The 22,342-nt window shown below is 39.9% G+C and overlaps 1 protein-coding gene across 1 annotated transcript in view; it reads left to right on the top strand.

The window, feature by feature from the left end:
• Positions 1-22,342, top strand: part of LOC136857037 (serine protease snake) — a 131,649-nt gene that overhangs the window by 20,154 nt on the left and 89,153 nt on the right. The window lies entirely within an intron of this gene.

The following is a 22,342-nucleotide window of genomic DNA, read 5'->3' on the forward strand; positions in this document are numbered from 1 at the left end:
GGCTGCCCAATGCTCTGTTTCAGCAGGATAATGCCCGCCCACACACTGCTCGCATCTCCCAACAGGCTCTACGAGGTGTACAGATGCTTCCGTGGCCAGCGTACTCTCCGGATCTCTCACCAATCGAACACGTGTGGGATCTCATTGGACGCCGTTTGCAAACTCTGCCCCAGCCTCGTACGGACGACCAACTGTGGCAAATGGTTGACAGAGAATGGAGAACCATCCCTCAGGACACCATCCGCACTCTTATTGACTCTGTACCTCGACGTGTTTCTGCGTGCATCGCCGCTCGCGGTGGTCCTACATCCTACTGAGTCGATGCCATGCGCATTGTGTAACCTGCATATCGGTTTGAAATAAACATCAATTATTCGTCCGTGCCGTCTGTTTTTTCCCCAACTTTCATCCCTTTCAAACCACTCCTTCTTGGTGTTGCATTTGCTCTGTCAGTCAGTGTAAAAGGAGTGCACGTAGGGTTATACCAGGGAATGCATTCTTTACTCCCTGGGTTATACACTAGGTTGTTATAGGACTTGTCTTAGTTTCAGAGTCATTAATATAATATTGATAATATGATTAAATAGCTTTAAAAATATCTGTCTACCCCCTTATTTAGCTCACGCTTCGCCACTGACTGCATCTGTGTAGTATGTGCTGGTAAGACAGCAGCAACAGCATTCAGTGCTCGCAGCTGCCATCTAGTCTTCATACTACATGAACTCCTTTCTTAGAAAAAATGCTAGTTACCCTAATACATGGAAGGTTTCCGGCGACGCAGGGTGGGAAAGGTTAGGATTAGGAAGGTAGCAGCCATGGCCTGAATTAAGGTACAGTACCAGCATTTCCTGGTGGGAAAATGGGGAAACTACGGAAAACCATCTTAACGGCTGCCGACGGTAGGATTCGAACCCACCATCCCCCGAATGCAAGCGCATAGCTACGCGATAATTACCGCATGACAAGTCGCTCAGTCATTTTTGAAAATATGTATTTTTCTATCAGCTGAGGATTTTTTAAATTGTCATATTTTGTATAGGCTACCCGAGATGTACAGTAGCCCGCTGGTTTTCTGATTCAACATACTGTTGGTTAAGTTATTGCGTCAGTCGGCTCACTTACTGTCCACATATGATTGAAGTCTTGTGCAACGATGGGACATATGAACTGAGGGAATATTGAGCCGTTCTTCCCAATATAAAACTGGTACTTCTGAGTGGTCATGAGCATGACTCATAGTCATAGGGCAGGCTAGAGTCGAGTTTAATTGTCAAATGTCAACTAAGTTATAATACTAAGATTCATTCAACTAATAAAATAGTATAACCTAATAGCCTACCTACTTCAGAATTATGTTTTGACTACCTTTTTAACACTGCAAGTAAATCCATCTATTATTTAAACCTCCCTGTAATAAGAGGACAGTGAATGCAAATGGGTATTATTTTCAAATGAGGTGAGCTCGAGAGTCCATTATAGCATACGATTCTTTCAGTGTACTATGGCTCACTGTATGTCTCGCTGCAGCGGAGGCTCAGCTCTCTGCCAGTGTCCAGTGAGTGCGCCACTCAGCACTGTCCGCTGGGAGTAAGCTGAATCGTGTGCCGTGAGCTCGCTGTTCTGTGAATCGATTCACTCGGACACTTGAATGAATCGATACACTGCTTCGAATCATGCATTCAGTAGCCACCACTACAAAGAACATCACAGCAAACAATGGACAATGTAATGTTATTGTTGATCAATGTTATGCGCTTTGGATATTGTAGGCCTTCACGTTTAATTTTCTTCCGACTCTGAAATACCACTCTTATCATAGTCGGCACGTTAAAACTGAATAAAACATAAGTGATCGGAAATTGTATTTTCTATAACTTTTGTTATGTAGTACTTTTCGATAGGACAATAGCATAGGTATTTAAAAATTAAATTTTAGGCGTCTTCCCCTACGCTACCATTTCATCCAAGGTGAATAAAATTGTTTACAACTTAAACTGTAGTTTCTTATTCCCCGACTCTATATGCCAATTTTCATAAATTCTGTTTACCCATTTTCTCGCGGCTCGGCATTGATATGGACTAAGCAACAAAAATACAAATTCATCAATATCTCTCTTATCATAGCCGGTACGGTAAAAATATATAAGACATGAATGATCGGAAATTTAATCCTGTATAACTTTAGTTGTTTAGTATTTATCGATACGACCAATAATAATATGAATTATGAGAATTAAATTTTAGACCTTCCCCTAAACTACCATTTCACTCAACGTGAATAAAATTATTTATAGCCTATATTGTAGTGGCTCATCCTCCGACTTCACATACCGATTTTCATTAAATTCTCTTCAGCCGTTTTCTCGTGATGCGTATACATACATACTTACAGACAGGCAGAAATTACGGAAAAGTAAAAAGTGCATTTACTTGTTACTGTGGACATGGCCGATGCAGAAATACCATTATTTTCAAATTCGGGACAATGTACAGACAAAACCCGTGCTTCCTTACGGATTCTCAGAAAGACTGACTTTTTGGTTTTCCCAACTGAAGTCAACATAGGTCACTACAAAAACGTCAGTAGGAATGTAGCGATTAAAAGCAATGTTATATCATACAAAACACTCGATCAAATGAAAAACCGCACATTTTCTCACTTTTAACGAACAGTACTACAGTGCCGATCTAACAGTCCAAAGTTCCAGAGCTGGAATGACCAGGCCGCAGAGAGCCGTGAACACTCCTCTGCCATTATTCCGTTACATATGCACACTGCTCATTCCATTCAGTGCCTCAGAGTAGGGATTCAATAGTTCGAATGCTATGATGAACCAGTATGTTACGTACCAGTAGTATCAGAACATTTATGAACCACAGGAATGGCATGCTAAAGAAGTTATCTAACTCCCCAGCTACTTCTCGCCAATATTCAGGCCGGCTGTTACACTCGGTACGACCGGGCGAGTTGGCCGTGTGGTTAGAGGCACGCAGCTGTGAGCTTGCATCCGGGAGATAGTGGATTCGAACCCCACTGTAGGCAGCGCAGTAGATGGCATTCCGTTGTTTCCCTTTTTCACACCAGACAAATGCTGGGGCTGTACCTTAATTAAGGCCAAGGCCGCTTCCTTCACACTCCTAGCCCTTTCCTATCCCATCGTCGCCATAAGACCTACCTGTGTCGGTGCGACGTAAAGCAAACTTAAAAACAACGGTACGCAGCAGTAATCCTATCTATCCGAGATGAGTGGCAACAGGAGACACAAAGCAGATCAACAAACGACGGTCAATATAATGTTATTGTTGATCAATTTTATGAGCTTTCTATATTGTAGGCCTTCACATTTAGTTTTCTTTCGAATCTGTGATATTAGTGCGTCTTAAAAAATATTTATAGCGTAGATTTTAGTTCATTATTCTCCGACTTTACATACCTATTTTCATTAAATTCTGTTTACCAATCTTCTTGTGACCCGGCGCTGATATAGACAGTAACAAAAATCCAAATTCATGAATATCTCTGTGATCATAGCCTATACGGTAACAATGTATAAGACATAAATGATCAGAAATGTAATACAATATAGTTATGTAGTATTTATCGATACGACCACTCAAAACATAAATATTTGAAAATTACATTTTTATCCTTCCCCTAAACTACTCTTTCACTCAGCATTAATAAATTTATTTATAGCCTAGATTATAGAGCCTTACTCCCCGACTTTGCGTACCGATTTTTATTGAGATACTGCCACTAATAACATAAATACTGTATTTGAGAATTAAATTACAGGTCTTCCCCTAAACTACCATTTTTCTCAGCGTGAATACAATTATTTATAGCGTAGATTGTAGCGACGTATTCTCCAGCTTTGCCTACCGATTTTCATTAAGATACAACCACTAATAACAAATATTTGTGAATGAAATGTTAGGCCTTCGCCTAAACTACCATTTCATTCAGCGTGAATAACATTGTTTATAGCCTAGATTATAGCAACTTATTATACTTCGTGGACCAATGGCTACAAAATCCACTTGAATTATGCAATCATAAACTGAACAGTTGGATTAGAAGACCAGACCCCAGACTGAACAACCTCATTAACTAATTAAAATCTGAAGTTGAGAAATTTAATCATAAGATTAGGAGTGAAAAGGAAAAAGCTGAATAGAATAGGGAGTTGGATGGAAGAATAGCAAGGATTGCTGGGCTGAGTGGCTCAGACGCTTGAGGCACTGGCCTTCTGACCCCAACTTGGCAGGTTCGATCCTGGTTCAGTCCGGTGGTATTTGAAAGTGCTCAAATACGTCAGCCTCGTGTCGGTAGATTTACTGGCACGTAAAAGAACACGTGCGGGACGAAATTCCGGCACCTTGGCGTCTTCGAAAACCGTAAAAGTAGTTAGTGGGACGTAAAGCCAATATTATTATTATTATTGAATAGTAAGGCTTACTGGAAGGTACGAAGAAGATTCTGGTGTTGGAAAGTTTTCTATGACGATCTATTACGTTCTGAAACTAGACTAATACAAAAAGGGGAACACGGTCTCCAACTGAAGACCGAGTACGGTTACCCGTGCAGGTCCGTGTCGTCCGTGGGTTACTTGACCCTAATCTTGAAGCTGGTGCAAGGCAACAAGACAGACTCACCTCAAAAACGTTGAGGTGCCTATTTACGAAGAAGGCGCGCAGTTCTGGCTGGCGCTAACAACGGATCTTTTCGCACTATCAATATTGAATTATTATTTCTTAAACTTATTTTAATTCCTAAGATTAACTTTTGGAATTTTGTACATCTAATTAGAGCGTATAGACAAAATGATAATTTTATTTATATAGATGAAAGTAGGCTGAGTGGCCGCGCTACGGCTATGGAGTTGCGTGGGTTTGAACCCCGCCATCGGCTGTCCTGAGAATGGTCTTCTGTGGTTTCATATTTTCATTGCAGGAAAATGCTGGGACAGTTCTTATCCATAGGCACAGTCGATTCCTCCCCCCTCCTTGTCCAATTGTATTCATCATAACACATTTCATCATTAGCTTCTCAACCGAGGTTGGTGACAGGAAGGGCATCAGGCCGTGGAAACATGTCCTATAAATTCAACTCATCTCATCCGTTATCCCGTATCAAGTAACGAGAATAAGCGGTACATATACATACTTACATTTTGAGTAGCTGTTTACTTAATGTGTCACTTTGAATATTTGAACAGTTTGAGCAATATTTAAGCATTAATTTAATAGTGTCCCCGATTGTATAAGAAAGTGTTAATTTACTACTAAGTTGGAGATGAGCTACATTTGCTTCAAAAGTGTAGCACTCTCTTGGAAGCAAAGTGTTACAGCAAAAAAAATCTTCTTTTTTTTAATATTTAGAGGTGTAAAATTCAACATTTTTATATGCCGTCCTTTTGTCCTGCTTTTTAAAGCTCATTTGACCGTCTTTACACCCACAACCATCGATAACCCTCTCTCTGTTTCGATATTAACGCATCAGTCTCAAACGTTAAACGTAAGTATTTTAACGAGTTTCAACATCAGAATCCTATTACGTAGTTTTCTCCAGTTTCTTGACGGCTGGCTCCCTGTATACTCGAAATCTTTAGTATCTCGTGGCCAGAAATATTCATTTCATTCAAGAAATCAGTGCAGCCCTCAGAACCATCCACTATCTGCTTACACACACTCTCTCTATTGGTCACATGCATTAAACGCGTTAACACATGCACACATCTGAAGAGTGCGGGGAGGTGGAGAAAACGGAAGTGCGGGGATATCAAGCATGAACGAAATACCCGCGGAGGGGAAGGCACTTCGACAATGAAGGGAGGAACCACACGCCTCCTTCAAGGCAACAGACGTAATATGTATGTCAACTCATTGAGTGTCAAATTCTGCAGTTTCTTTGTAACTCTTGTATGCGAGTTCTGGCTGAAATGTTAGTGCTCTCGGCTATGACTTCATTATCAAATGTCATCGCGCTCAACCACTTTAAGAAAGAATGACCCTTATTTTCGTCAATATAGTCCCTGTCTACTACTACTACTACTACTAATAATAATAATAATAATTGTTATCCTCAAAAACCAAAGTACCGGGCGAGTTGGCCGTGCGCGTATAGGCACGCGGCTGTGAGCTTGCATCCGGGAGATAGTAGGTTCGAATCCCACTATCGGCAGCCCTGAAGATGTTTTTCCGTGGTTTCCCATTTTCACACCAGGCAAATGCTGGGGCTGTACCTTAATTAAGGCCACGGCCGCTTCCTTCCAACTCCTAGGCCATTCCTATCCCATCGTCGCCATAAGACCTATCTGTGTCGGTGCGACGTAAAGCCCCTAGCAAAAAAAAAACAAAGTAATAACCTGATATTAAATAATTATGATTATCAGAGACGCAAGGGCGTTTGGAAAACCGTTCCTATGAAGTTGTTATCAGCACTGATGAAACAATTAAATGCCATACTTTGGGGTGGGATTACATCGTGCACACTTCATCGCAATTAAATTACAGTTAATTAATTGTTTTCCTTGATTAAGAAAAGCTAGTACAGCCGGAATGTTTAACCATAGAACCATCTTAATTAGTTCCCGAAAAAAAAATGGAGTTGAGAGTGGCCTCTGAGTGCGCAACGTCGCAAGCCACACTTCCTGGAAGACGAACACATGTGACGTTGCCTTTATTACTTCTCCTTCATCCTCAGGGTTGGCCAAAATCTTCGCCCAAAATTTTCCTGTTTCCTTTTCCACCCGGAATTCTTGTGATCGCGATTGTACCAGTCCTTCAGTAGGGAAATCCCTCTCGGCAATCTGAGTGTTTGTAAGTTATTGTGTTCTCACTGATAAGAGTGATCGCAAATGGGACAATGCTCGACACGTCAATATTAAATTAGTCTGAGTACTCTACCAGAGTGACCGCAAATGGGACTGATTGCAAAAAGGACGACACCCCAGATTCCATACCCCCCTGTCGAGTTGGGGATTTTAGCCACCCTTGGTTAATTCCTGTGCCTCAGGGACTACGTATATGTCTCAATACCCTCCTCTTCATACAAACAAGCACAGAAACATGAAATAGTGAATACATCCCTTCACATAGGGTTGGCGTTCGGGGATCCCCACTAGGTGGAGATGGTAAAATACATCTACGGTATCCCCTGCCTATCGTAAGAGACGACTAAATGGGGGGACCATGGCTTCTGATCTTTGTAGAGTGGGTTGGTGACCACGGTTCCCCAAGCTGAGTCTTGTATTGCTTCCAGTTACTTGTGCCTGAGTGCTCACTTTCATCTTTGCTATCTGACCTCCCTTGGTCAACTCTTGCTCATTTCCGACGGCATTAGGTTTCCGAGGCCTAGGGTGACTTTCACTTTCACGCCCTTCGTGACCCTCCCCTTTCTTCTGTCGATATCTTCATTCTTCGAAGTGTCGGGCCTATTTCATTTTTTCCTTGGATTAGTGTTAATAGAAGATGGTTGCCGAGTTGTACTTCCTCTTAAAACAATAATCACCATCACCACTTGGAGTCAAGGACGGTATCCGACCGTAAAACAGGACCACCGAGCGAGTTAGTTGCGCGCTTTGGACTATGTAGCTGTTAGCTTGCAATCGGGATATGGTGACTTCGAAACCCATTGTCCGTCACCCTTAAGATGTTTTTCTGTTGTTTACCCTTTTCAAATGGAATTGCAAATGCTGGGGTTACCTTTCCGAAACCCGAACTGCCTTCCATCAAATCAGTAATTTCACCACAGTTTCTAATATAGGCAGTATAACACCTATATGTTCCGTCTTATATACTGGTGCTAAACACACTTAGGAGGCGAAACATGGAATAACTTTCGAAAAACCTAAGCAGCTGTGCCTTGTAATCTGCAGAGAAAAGTGCGTGTAGATATTGAAACCGGGAAACAGCTGAAATATTATTATTATTATTATTATTATTATTATTATTATTATTATTATTATTATTATTATTATTATTATTATTATTATTATTATTATTATTATTATTATTATTATTATTATTATTATTATTATTATTATTGTACCGGGAGGTACACCTCAACTCCGCACATTCAAAATAAGCGCCTTAATGAACTCCTCTACCGACCAAAATGTGAAATTGCTACTACATAAAGTTGGGACTTTAATCAGAAGATGTCACTACTGAAGTATTAAGTAACTGTGTTATTCCGAAGTTGCTGTGTAGTTGTTTACATCAAGAAGTTTGGACGTTTTTCCACAGATGTCACTACCAAAAAACTATAGTCATGCACTGTGGTGCAAGGTAAAGGAAGTGTTATTGAAAGAAATTTTGAGTTTGTAGGTTTTCTCAACTTTCATTTGTTTTTAATGTAATTCTAGGTTTGCAACACTTCTGCCTTATTCCGCCAGTTTTGAATCTGGCCAATGAAAATTTTCTGTTATTAATTTTCAGCCTATCACAGGCTTCTTGTTCGGTTTTGAGTGTAACTTTTGGGTTCAACCAATAAAAATGAGGGGGTGTGTACGGATTAGTCCAGAATACTCTCGAACCTTCCCTGAGGGTATATAAGTTGCGGCTTTTCGAGTTTCCTGGCCTATTGATCGTCGTCTTTCTGAGTGTGTGTGTTATGGCAGGAGGCGGGGCGCCTCTTTCTTCGGCCGGCAGAACATCTACCAGGTAATGGCCACGTAAATTCTATCTTTATTGCTGTTTCCGCATACTTATCCGAGGGGAGGGTCCGAATTTCTAACTATGTAACCGTTTTAATATAAAGTTCTTCCTTTTCATGTAAAATTTCGTGAAGTCTTTAACTGTAAATTGGGGATAGAGAGTGAGTTACCCTCTCGAGCTCCCTTTCATCTTGGTTTGAGGTGACTACGATTTCGCAACCTTTCTTTCCTGTAATATATTGAAGTTATTTCCATGCGAGCCACCTCAGTAGTTTGGGACTAGCCCAAGTTTCATCGGCCGAGAGCCCTGTAGGTTTTTAATATTTCATTATCTGGGAGCGCAGTGTATGCCTCCATTCTGATTGTGTTCGGGCCATTTATTTAACCTGTTCTTTTCCGCAAAGGCCCAGAGATTGGGTACTAGATACCCCTGTGTAAAACTATTTCCATTTGTAATTCGTGCCTTATGAGGCCAGAGTGTGTAAAGTTTTGTAATAGTGAAGGGTGCCTCTTGAAGGCTAGATATTGTAATTTTGGGAGCAAGTGCTCTTGAATTAGGGGCTTTCTGCCCTTGACTAAATTATTCCTCATTTTGTAAATTTTGTAAACTTAAGCTTCTAACTCATAAATTATAAATCGTGGGCTTGAAGCCCAAAATTTTTAAATGCCCTATTTTGGATTATCTATTTTAACCCACAAATTTGTTATTGTTCACTCAGTGAAGAAAATTGTTAAGTTGGAAATTCTAAAAGAAATATAACCTTTAGTTAAACTTTTAATTCAATTTTGATATTGTAGTTAGACCCATTCAAGCCCACACCTTCTTTCACCTCTCTGCGTTCCACAGATACCCCGGAACAATTATTATTATTATTATTATTATTATTATTATTATTATTATTATTATTATTATTATTATTATTATTATTATTATTATTATTATTATTATTATTAGATATGCAAAATATAAGGATTATTTTAGGTTAAATATACTGTAGTTATATCAATGTACAACTTGTGTATAAAATAGATTGTCAGACTCGTAAATGGACTTTATCGATCGAAAGATTATTCTGCAGCTGTGCGTTTAGAGGCGCACAGTTGTAAGTTTGAAGACAGTGGGCTCGAACCCCACTGTCGGCAGCCCTGAAGATGGATTTCCGTCGTTTTCCATTTTCACTGCAGGCAAATGCTGGCTGGAGCTGTTCCTCAGTTAAGGCCACGGCCGCTTCCTTCCCAATCCTAGCCATTTCCTATACCATCGTCACCATAAGGCCTATCTGTGTCGGTGCGACTCTGATTGCCGATTTATCTTAATTTAGGGAAAGAAGGAGTATGTTAAATAGGTTAATACTGTTAAAATGATTAATCCTAAAGGTTACTTTCGTTTATATTTGCCAAAATAACGTCGTGAAATGAAACTGCGGAGAGATGGAGTAATCCAACCGACGTTCTTTATCTGTGAGGAATAATAGTGCCGGTAATCACTTTCATTATTATATCATTTAGATACATAGCAGAACTTACCACAATACTTTTGTCTTCTGATGTTAATCTTGAAATTAAGAGTCATTGTTCAATTAGAGTTTTAAAATTCTTCAAGTGCTGCTGTCAGTAAGGGGGCTGGACAAAACATAAAAGTCTTACTTTTTTCTATATTCAGTGTATGGATAACATAAATATTTTGACTCAAACATGTTTACATTTTAATTGCAATATATATAGTTTCAGATTACATTTCATTCATACCTTGCATTAGAATTTTAAATATCGAAAGAGTTGGCCGTGAGTTTAGGGGCGCGCAGATGTGAGCATACATCCCGAAGATAGTAGGTTCGAGCCCCACTGTCGGCAGCCCTGGAGGTGGTTTTCCGTGGTATCCCATTTTCACACCAGGCAAATGCTGGGGCTGTGCCTTAATTAAGGCCACGGATGCTTCCTTCCCACTCTTAGGCCTTTCCTATTCCGTCGTCACCATAAGACCTATCTGTGTCGGCGTGATGTAAAAGAAATGTAATTGCAAAGAAAAGTAGTCGTGTAGTCGTCCTACTGGCTGAAGCGGTGGATCATAGAGAATCCCAATTTCACTACGGATGGAAGGGTACCGGTAGTCTTCTGCCAAGCTTGCTGTAAGGAGGTAAGTTCGTTTTTTCCTTTTTGTGTGTGTGTGTGTGTGTGTGTGTGTGTGTGTGTGTGTGTGTGTGTGTGTGTGTGTGTGTGTGTGTGTGTGACTGAACTACTGTACAATCGCATTTCACTGTAGCATTTATAGGCCTATTCATTTACATATTGTGGAAAGTTGTTTTGTTGCAATGCTGTATTAGTCGCGAACTTGCAATAATTTACATTGCTAAAATGTAAATAATTATTTAATTACTGAACGAGGGGTTAGAACGCCGGTGGTCTCTTGTCACCGAGTGGATGAAAATTAAAAATCTGTATTCTGAACTCTGATTTATTTCCTGTGAAAATAGAGATTTACAACTGAAAAATTGTTCTTTCTTTGTTTCTTTATTTCTCTCTCTCTTTCTTTCTTTCTTTCTTTCTTTCTTTCTTTCTTTCTTTCTTTCTTTCTTTCTTTCTTTCTTACTTCAGGGTAGGTTTTTACCTCCGACTCAGTGAAGGATCCCACCTCTACCGTCTCAAGGGCAGTGTCCTGGAGCGTGAGACATTGGGTCGGGGTATACAACTGGGGAGGACTAGTACCTCGCCCAGATAGCCTCACCTTCTATGCTGAACAAGGGCCTTCTGAAGGCATGGGAAGATTGGAAGGGGCAGGCAAGGCAGAGGGAAGGAAGTGGCTGCGTCCTTAAGTTAGGTACCATACCGGCATTTTTCTGGAGGAGAAGTCGGAAACCACAGAAAACCACTTCGAGGATGGCACGGCTTGGACGATGTCACAGCGTGTTTTATAAGGCTGCAAAGACTTTCTTTACAAGACCAGGCCAGTGAAAAGACCGTTGGTCTGGATTGGTGAGGTCCGGTTAGTAACCGTTGTGCTGGTGGGGGGGCAAGCAAAGAGAGTCTGGGGTGCGTAAGTTCTAGCATCCCACCTAGAGTCTTGCTAAATTGTAACAAAAAGTAAGGTTGTGGGCGCATTCCACGACAATTCAAATCACGCTGTTTTCTAATTTTCAACGAGGGTGGCAGCCTTGTGGGTACACATGATGCAGGATCTATTGCAAGCAACAGAAAATAGTCTTCATGACAGCTGACCCGGCTGACCGAAGCCGGCGAATAGCAACATAAAATGTTCACAAATCTGAGATTTATAGTGCCTCCGTTTTAATTCTTCTATATAAGTAAGAAGACTGCTAGGGGCAGCTTGGTGAGTCCCTGGCAAGCATATAGGAAGGATCTCTCCTCTACGCTACTCAGGTATCGTTTCACGTCATTTTTATTATTTTTTCACCCGGTGAACTGGACAGGAAATTGCCCAGGTTATAACTGAACATTTTTGAGGACACATTTCCATGTAAATTACGAATTCTCTTATTCCTGCTTTAAAGTTTTGTACTTCTAGAAACATCACCTCTCACATTTCTCTTCATGAAACAAATGCATGTTTATACTAAGCATTATTGCCAATTAGCTCAGCTGTAGAAATTTAAGATATAAGAACATTGTAATTTAAGTCAATTTTATTATTTTTCAGATCAAATGTGAAAAGATACAATCTATATCAACATAGAAATACTGCGATGCATTTTACACGAGTACAGAAAGCGTTGTCATCGCAGCTTTTCTACCAGTCCACCGTGAACAGTAAAAAACAACAATTTACTATAGACCTGTGCACTGCAGTGGTGGAAGCTGATATCCCCCTGCATAAATTGGAGCATCTTCAAACTTCAACAAGCTGCCGGGAGCAATCACCGAGTTGGAGAAGAGTGGCATGTCCCTGGTGGAGTCATTTAGGGTTGTGGAAGAAGTCAGAATTTTTGAGCAAACCTCTGGGAAGGTAGCCGCTGTCAGCAAAAAGTTCCAAAAGAGTCCTGCAGCAGAATCCATGATGGAAAGCGACGGTAAAAGTAGCCAGGGTTCTACGAGGTGAAATAGATGAAGCAGTTGAACTAAAACCAGATGATTTGGCTTCATTGAAGTTTTGTCCAATCACTTCCTGTAATGTTGAGAGATCTTTCTCTCAGCACAAAACATTCTGTCCGACAGGGGAGCAAAATTGTAACCGGAAAACATTGAAAAGTTGCTTGTTATAAAATAATTCCTTTTATAATAATTGAGTGGGTTATTAAATAAGTATTTTTTCCTGCCTGTTTGTTGCTTATTTTACACGTTAGTGCCTATTTGCTTGCCTATTTTTGCTCATTTAAGAGCCTATATGCCTGCCTACTTGAACTGTTTTTAGTACCTATAATTCTCATGTATATAGATGAATATTGTTACTTGGGTAGCAAAATAACTAATGATGGCAGAAGTAAGGAGGACATAAAATGCAGACTAGCACAAGCAAGGAAGGCCTTTCTTAGGAAAAGAAATTTGTTCATCTCGAACATTGATATAGGAATTAGAGAGATGGTTTTGAAGATTTTGGCCAAAGCGTGGCATTGTATGGAAGAGAAATATAGACAATTCCTAGCTCAGAAAGAAAGAGAATAGAAGCTTTTGAAATGTGGTGTTACAGAAGAAAGTGAGGTGGGTAGATAGAATCACTAATGAAGAGATACTGAATCAAATTGGTGAGAGAGATCGATTTGGCTAATTTGACCAGAAGAAGTTGGAGATGTGTGGGATCTGGTAAATGCAGCACGGGTGAAGTTTAAGAAAGCGGAGATTGTTATTAGTGGAATACTGTGTAGGAGTGATATTGATTGGAAGGTGATTGGGGATTTAATTGAGACTATGGAGTGGGTATGTGGGAAACTGGGAGTGAAATTTCTAGATCCTAATGGGTGGGTAGGAGATAAGGATCTGCGCTCAGATGGCCTTCACTTAAACCGCAGTGGTACGTATAAGTTAGGAAGTTTGTTTGCAAAGGTAATAGGGAGGTACATTCAGGGAAACGGGATGGCCTAGGGAGCGGTGATAAGGGAACAGGGAACTGGAAATCAAGTAGGGATGACATAAAATTGTTAGTGTTGAACTGTAGAAGTATTGTAAAGAAAGGAATGGAATTGAGTAGTTTAATAGACATATATTTACCAGATATTATAACAGGAGTTGAATCATGGCTGAGAAATGATATAATGGATGCAGAAATTTTCTCACGGAACTGGAGAGTGTATCGTAGAGATAGGATAGGAATGGTGGGAGGGGGAGTGTTCATTCTGGTGAAAGAATAATTTGTAAGCTACGGAAAAGTTAAGGATGAAAAACATGAAATTCTGGGTGTAAGGCTCATTTCTAAAGATAATAGGCAACTTGATGTCTTTGGAGTGTACAGACCGGGAAAGGGTAGCACTGACACGGATTCAGAATTATTTGATAAGATAATCAGCTATGTAGGAAACGACAAGGAAAGAAATGTGATTGTAGCAGGGGATCTGAATTTACCAAATGTCAATTGGAAAGGAAATGCGAACGACAGGAAGCATGACCAACAAATGGCAAATAAGTTAATATGGGAAGGCCAGCTGATTCAGAAAGTGATGGAACCAACCAGAGGTAAAAATATCCTGGATGTGGTGCTGATAAAACCAGATGAGCGCTATAGAGAAACTGAAGTAATGATGGTATTAGTGATCATGAAGCTGTTTTTGTCGTAGTTAGAAATAAATGTGATAGAAAGGAAGGTCTTAAAAGTAGGACTATTAGGCGGTATCATACGGCTATGGTAACTATGTTAGGTGGAAAACGGTAAATAAAAATGTAAACAGTCTCTGGGATGGGTTTAAAGCAATTGTTGAGGAATGTGAAAACAGGTTTGTACCTTTAAAGGTGGTAAGAAATGGTAAAGACCCACCTTATTATAATAGAGAAATAAAAAACTAAGAAGGAGGTGCAGACTGGAAAGAAATAGAGTCAGAAATGGCTGTCGAAGTGAGGAGAAACTGAAGGAACTTACTAGGAAATTGCATCTAGCAAAGAAGGCAGCTAAGAATAACATGATGGCAAGCATAATTGGTAGTCATACAAATTTTAGTGAAAAATGGAAAGGTATGTATAGGTATTTTAAGGCAGAAACAGGTTCCAAGAAGGACATTCCAGGAATAATTAATGAACAAGGGGAGTGTGTATGTGAGGATCTTCAAAAGGCAGAAGTATTCAGTCAGCAGTATGTAAAGATTGTTGGTTACAAGGATAATGTCCAGATAGAGGAGGAGACTAAGGCTAAAGAAGTATTAAAATTTACATGTGATAACAATGACATTTACAAAGGTTGAAAACTAGAAAAGCGGCTGGAATTGATCAGATTTCTGGGGATATACTAAAGACAATGGGTTGGGATATAGTACCATATCTGAAGTACTTATTTGATTATTGTTTGGTCGGAGCAGCTATACCAGATGAATGGAGAGTTGCTATAGTAGCCCCTGTGTATAAAGGAAAAGGTGATAGACATGAAGCTGAAAATTACAGGCCAGCAAGTTTGACATGCATTGTATGTAAGCTTTGGGAAAACATTCTTTCTGATTATATTAGACATTTTTGTAAAATTAATAACTGGTTCGATAGAAGGCAGTTCGGTTTTAGAAAAGGTTATTCCACTGAAGCTCAATTTGTAGGATTCTAGCAACATACAGCAGATACCTTGGATTCAGATGGTCAAATGGACTGTATCACAATTGACCTGTCTAAAGCATTTGATAGGGTGGGTTATGGGAGATAACTGGCAAAAATGAGTGCAATTGGACTAGACAAAAGAGTGACTGAGTGGGTTGCTATATTTCTAGAAAATAGATCTCAGAGAATTAGAGTAGGTGAAGCTTTATCCGACCCTGTAATAATTAAGAGGGGAATTCCTCAAGGCAGTATTATCGGACCTTTATGTTTTCTTATATATATAAATGATAGAGTAGGTGAAGCTTTATCTGACCCTGTAATAATTAAGAGGGGAATTCCTCAAGGCAGTATTATCGGACCTTTATGTTTTCTTATATATATAAATGATATGAGTAAAGGAGTGGAATCAGAGGTAAGGCTTTTTGCGGATGATGCTATTCTCTATAAAGTAATAAATAAGTTACAAGATTGTGACCAACTGCAACGTGACCTCGAAAATGTTGTGAGATGGACAGCAGGCAATGGTATGTTGATAAACGGGGTTAAAAGTTAGGATGTGAGTTTCACAAATAGGAAAAGTCCTCTCAGTTTTAATTACTGCGTTGATGGGATGAAAGTTCCTTTTGGGGATCATTGTAAGTATCTAGGTGTTAATATAAGGAAAGATCTTCAATGGGGTAATCACATAAATGGGATTGTAAATAAAGGGTACAGATCTCAGCACATGGTTATGAGGGTGTTTAGGGGTTGTAGTAATGATGTAAAGGAGAGGGCATATAAGTCTCTGGTAAGACCCCAACTAGAGTATGGTTCCAGTGTATGGGACCCTCACCAGGATTACCTGATTCAAGAACTGGAAAAAATCCAAAGAAAAGCAGCTCGATTTGTCCTGGGTGATTTCCAACAAAAGAGTAGCGTTACAAAAATGTTGCAAAGTTTGGGCTGGGAAGAATTGAGAGAAAGAAGGAGAGCTGCTCGACTAAGTGGTATGTTCCGAGCTGTCAGCGGAGAGATGGCGTGGAATGACATTAGTAGTCGAATAAGTTTGAGTGGCGTTTATAAAAGTAGGAAAGATCACAATATGAAGATAAAGTTGGAATTCAAGAGGACAAACTGGGGCAAATATTAATTTATAGGAATGGGAGTTAGGGATTGGAATAACTTACCAAGGGAGATGTTCAATAAATTTCCAATTTCTTTGATATCATTTAGGAAAAGGCTAGGAAAACAACAGATAGGGAATCTGCCACCTGGGCGACTGCCCTAAATGCAGATCAGTATTGATTGATTGATTGATTGATTGATTGATTGATTGATTGATTGATTGATTGATTGATTGATTGATTGATTGATTGATTGAAGAGACAGAATGATAGGGCACATCTCTAGTCACCCAGGTCTTGTACAATTGGTTTTTGAGGGAAGTGTAGGGGGTAAAAACGGTAGGGGTAGACCAAGATATGAATATGACAAGCAGATTAGAGCAGATATAGGATGTAATAGTTACGTAGAAATGAAAAGGATAGGGTGGCATGGAGAGCTGTATCAAACCAGTCTATGGACTGATGACTCAAACATTATTATTATTATTATTATTATTATTATTATTTATTTATTTATTTATTTATTTATTTATTTATTTATTTATTTATTTATTTATTTATTCATTCATTCAACTTCGCTAATTGGCCAAGTAGGGACCACGATAAGCCTCACTTTACATTCTGGCATTATTCGTTTTTCGCTTGATCCACATCGTCTTCATTAGCTCAATGTGTTTACCATGACGTTCTTCTGTCCATTTAGCACCAGTTGCCCGTTTTTCGTCCCGGAAAGTCCCAAAAGTCTTGATGGCTGCTCTGAAAAGAGTTCGGTCTTGTGCATCTTCTGCTTGTAGGCCCAGATCTTTAAGATCTTTCTTGACATTAACGTACCATAGCATTGCCGTTTTTTGTTTGGAGTCAAAACTGAAGATACGTTTCGTTCATCGAGAGTATATCATCCGTCGTAGGCCTATATGACCGTAGAAGCGAACTCTGCCTTCACGCATTGTGTCCGTGATCTTATCTTAGTTGTAATCTGGCAGTTTCCTGCCCAGTTCACCGGGTGAAAAATTATTATTATTATTATTATTATTATTATTATTATTATTATTATTATTATTATTATTATTATTATTATTATTATTATTATTATTTGGCAAGTTCAAATTCAGCACTAAAATGTTAATATGGCTTGTGTAGTTGCGATAGATACACTGTTAACACATCAATACAAATTTTGACAATTTTATGAAGGGCCCTGGCTTTCTTAGTTACGCCTCTGCGCATGCTATTTACGAGACATGTCTACCGTCTACTTTGACGCTGTGTTGCCATCATAACAAAAAAAAAACCGTTTCTATCAACACGTTTATAATGCGTTGCGTAGCCTTTGCAGTGCTATCGAACCCTGTGTGATACGGCTCGCTCAAATCGTATATTAAAATATTATTTCAAAAAGTAATTGTCTGATTTTGAAAATACTTATTTGAACTCTGAACAATTCGAAGGTTTATGGCAGCTGTATTAATTATTTGAAAATTTAAAAAACTTGGCATCGATGAAAATGAAAACCTACAACCTCTTTGACTGGGTCAGGGATGAACCATGTATAGGCTATTATTACAATGGGGTAGGCCCATGTGCCCTATCATTCTATCTCTTCTTCCGGTCAAATTCAGCCAAATCGATCTCTTCTCACCAATTTGATTCAGTATCTCACCTCACCTTCTTCTGTAACACCATATTTTAAAGGTGAATTATATTAATGACTGATAAATGCTATGAAATGAAAATGGAGAGTGTTGTTGGAATGAAGAACGACAGGGAAAACCGGAGTAACCGGAGAAAAACCTGTCCTGCCGCCGCTTTGTCCAGCACAAATCTAACATGGAGTGACCGGGATTTGAACCACGGTATCCAGCGGTGAGAGGCCGACGCGCTGCCGTCTGAGCCACAGAGGCTCTTTGGCATCGATATCTCGGTTAACCATCCCACGGGAAAATGTAGGAGACTTTCTGCGAGTTCTTTACTACCATTTGAGAATATAAAAACAGCATATGGATATCTTCAACGGATTAGGAATGATTTGGCTATAACAGCTGACGCGCAGAGACTAACCAACTCTCTCAGCGACACTAGAACACCTTTCATCACGGGACTGTCTGCTCATTCAGTCACCTTCTTCATATTGCCTTTTTTTTTTTTTTTTTTTTTTTTTTGCTAGTTGTTTTACGTCGCACCGGTACAGATAGGTCTTATGGCGACGATGGGACAGAAAAGGGCTGGGAGTGGGAGGAAAGCGGCCGTGGCCTTAATTAAGGTACAGCCCCAGGATTTGCCTGGTGTGAAAATGGGAAACCAAGGAAAACCATATTCAGGGCTGCCGACAGTGGGATTCGAACCTACTATCTCCCGAATACTGGATACTGGCCGAACTTAAGCGACTGCAGCTATCGAGCTCGGTACTTCATATTGTCAAAGCCAAGGAGGAAACTGAGGCAGGTCAATGAAAGTAACATTTGTTCTAGCCCGTAGGCATAGTGCGCTGTAAACACTGCATTTCACCAGAAATGGATCTGGGCTGACATCCTTATAATAAGAATAATGATGTCTCAGACGGCAGAATACTGACTTCCTGACAGTCCAGTGGTACCGGTATTTGAAAGTGCTCAAGTACGTCAGCCTCGTATCAGTAGATTTGTCGGCACGTAAAAAACCTGGTGTATATTAAGTCTTCAACCTGGAGGCTGGTTGCATCCTCAAAAAGCACCACCAAATGTTATACGGTTACAGAGAAACCACAAAAACCGATGGCGGAGGCAGGATGAGCGGAAATTGGACGATGACGGCGACGTTGTTCGAACCTCCGTGCCACTATAACAGGGATGGCATTCGTCCTTTCGATTTCTAAAGGCTGGTTAAGGCTCCTTCCTTTTCGTCTTGTGTACAAATATTCACAGCATCGTCTTCATTCACGGAGGCACGGCACAGTCGAGTTATTTTCCATAGGAGAAGGACGACCCACCGTAACCGCAGAGCTGAAGTACAGTGGTCAACAAGGCCAGCGCTGGGAGGTCATTGGGTACTTTTGTAGAAGACCTTGGTCCTCAGCTTGAGAAATGAGGCAATTTTTTCTTCCCATTCCGGAATATGCTTCCCGATACATTAATGTTTCAATAAACTTCCGTTATTATGGCATAAAATAATAATTCATATGTTCTGCTTTCCAGTTTTCAGATGTTTAGGCAACAGTTGATTAAAATACATAAAAATAAATAAATAATATACCGAATGCCTAGTGTAGTTTTTTAAAGGCTCTCCTGTCATATTCAAGGTTCCGCAATCGGATCCCAGCGTGATCAATTGGCCTTCATAAAGTTAATTTTATTAACATGGATATTTGAGATTAGTTAATATATATTTCTTTCCCGGACGATATTATCAAGGTCTCTAGTTTAATTCCTCGCCATGCTGCAATATTTAATCCAGTGGTTGAAAAATGTACATTCGCGAGTATCAACCCCTGGATTCGCTTGAAGGCTTCTTGCAACTAAGAGCAAAGGATTTACCCTCTCACTCTCGTTCGTTATTGTTGACTTTTTTTTTTTTTTTTTTTTTGTTATGTGATGAATTCTTTCGGAATGTATTATATTAAAAGTCACGAAGGAGGAATGGTTAGCATAGCCCTTTCCAGCTCAGAGGGCCCCAGGTTCGATTCCCAGCTGAGGTGGGGATTATATTCACATCTGGTTAAATCTTCAGGCTCTGGGACTGCGTGTTTGTGATCGTCTTAAAACACGCCTGTTCATGTATTGTACACACTAGCAACCACCACATACGTTTGGAGTTCCCGACTCCGTATCCAGAAACGGGAATGAGACATAGACATGCACATAGGTTTGGAATCAGGAAGGGGCTTAATCCACATGTAGTACTAACTCCAAGTATATGGGAAAAGGCCTGGAAAAAATTACGAAGAAAAAATTACGATTGGCATGTTAATAAAATGCCGGCCCCATGGTGTAGGGGTAGCGTGCCTGCCTCCTACCGGGAAGCCCCGGGTTCGATTCCCGGCCAGGTCAGGGATTTTTACCTGGACCTGAGGGCTGGTTCGAGGTCCACTCAGCCTACGTGATTAGAATTGAGGAGCTATCTGACGGTAAGATAGCGGCCCCGTCTAGGAAGCCAAGAATAACGGCCGAGAGGATTCGTCGTGCTGACCACACGACACCTCGTAATCTGCAGGCCTTCTGGCTGAGCAGCGGTCCCTTGGTAGGCCAAGGGCTGTAGTGCCAAGGGGTTTGGTTTTGTTTGGTTTTATGTTAATAAAATAATTATTGTTGCTGCATATACCAAACGAATTGGCTTATGCCATGTAGCTGTGAGCTGCATTTGGGAGATAGTGGGTTCGAACCCTACTGTCGGCACCCGTGAAAATAGCTTTCCCATTTTCACACCAGGCAAATACTGGGACTATACCTTAATTAAGACCATGGTCGCTTCCTGTTCTTAGCTCTGTCCTATCCCATCCGTCGCCATGAGACCTGTCTGTGTCGATGCGACGTAAAGTAAATTCAATTGCAGTTGTGGCTGCTTGTGATTCAGCACGTAATTTTGAAAGCCTATTAAGACTTTATTTATTTTAAGATAAAAAGAAAAGAATGAACAACTGATCATTATTGGAAATGAGTTATAAAGAATAGGATGAACTGCGTTGTTCTCATTCCTGGAACTGTATAAACAGAGATGTTTACAGTACAATGGTATCGTCCTATTTGCGATAATAATAATAATAATAATAATAATAATAATAATAATAATAATAATAATGTTGTTGTTGTTTGAGTCATCAGTCCATAGACTGGTTTGATGCAGCCCTCCATGCCACCCTATCCTGTGCTAACCTTTTCATTTCTACGTAACTATTGCATCCTACATCTGCTCTAATCTGCTTGTCATATTCATACCTTGGTCTACCCCTACCGTTCTTACCACCTACACTTCCTTCAAAAACCAACTGAACAAGTCCTGGGTGTCTTAAGATGTGTGCTATCATTCTATCTCTTCTTCTGGTCAAATTTAGCCAAATCGATCTCCTCTCACCAATTCGATTCAGTATCTCTTCATTCGTGATTCGATCTATCCATCTCACCTTTAGCATTCTTCTGTAACACCACATTTCAAAAGCTTCTATTCTCTTTCTTTCTGAGCTAGTTATCGTCCATGTTTCACTTCCATACAATGCCACGCTCCACACGAAAGTCTTCAAAAACATCTTTCTAATTCCTATATCAATGTTTGAAGTGAACAAATTTCTTTTCTTAAGAAAGCTCTTCCTTGCTTGTGCTAGTCTGCATTTTATGTCCTCCTTACTTCTGCCATCGTTAGTTATTTTACTACCTAAGTAACAATATTCATCTACTTCCTTTAAGACTTCATTTCCTAATCTAATATTTCCTACATCACCTGCCTTCGTTCGACTGCACTCCATTACTTTTGTTTTGGACTTATTTATTTTCATCTTGTACTCCTTACCCAAGACTTCATCCATACCATTCAGCAACTTCTCGAGATCTTCTGCAGTCTCAGATAAAATAACAATATTATCGGCAAATCTCAAGGTTTTGATTTCCTCTCCTTGGACTGTGATTCCCTTTCCAAATTTCTCTTTGATTTCCTTTACTGCCTGTTCTATGTAAACATTGAATAATAATAATAATAATAATAATAATAATAATAATAATAATAATAATAATAATAATAATAATTCATATTTTCTTTACATCCCACTAACTACGTTTACCTTTTTCGGAGACGGCGAGGTGCCGAAATTGAGTCCCGTAGGAGTTCTTTTACGTGCCAGTAAATCTACCGACAGGAGGCTGACGTATTTGATCACCTTCAAATACCTCCGGACTGAGCCAGGATCGAACCTGCAAAGTTGGTGACAGAAAACCA

The sequence above is a fragment of the Anabrus simplex genome, chromosome 1 (genome assembly GCF_040414725.1).
Source record: "Anabrus simplex isolate iqAnaSimp1 chromosome 1, ASM4041472v1, whole genome shotgun sequence".
NCBI lineage: Eukaryota > Metazoa > Arthropoda > Insecta > Orthoptera > Tettigoniidae > Anabrus > Anabrus simplex.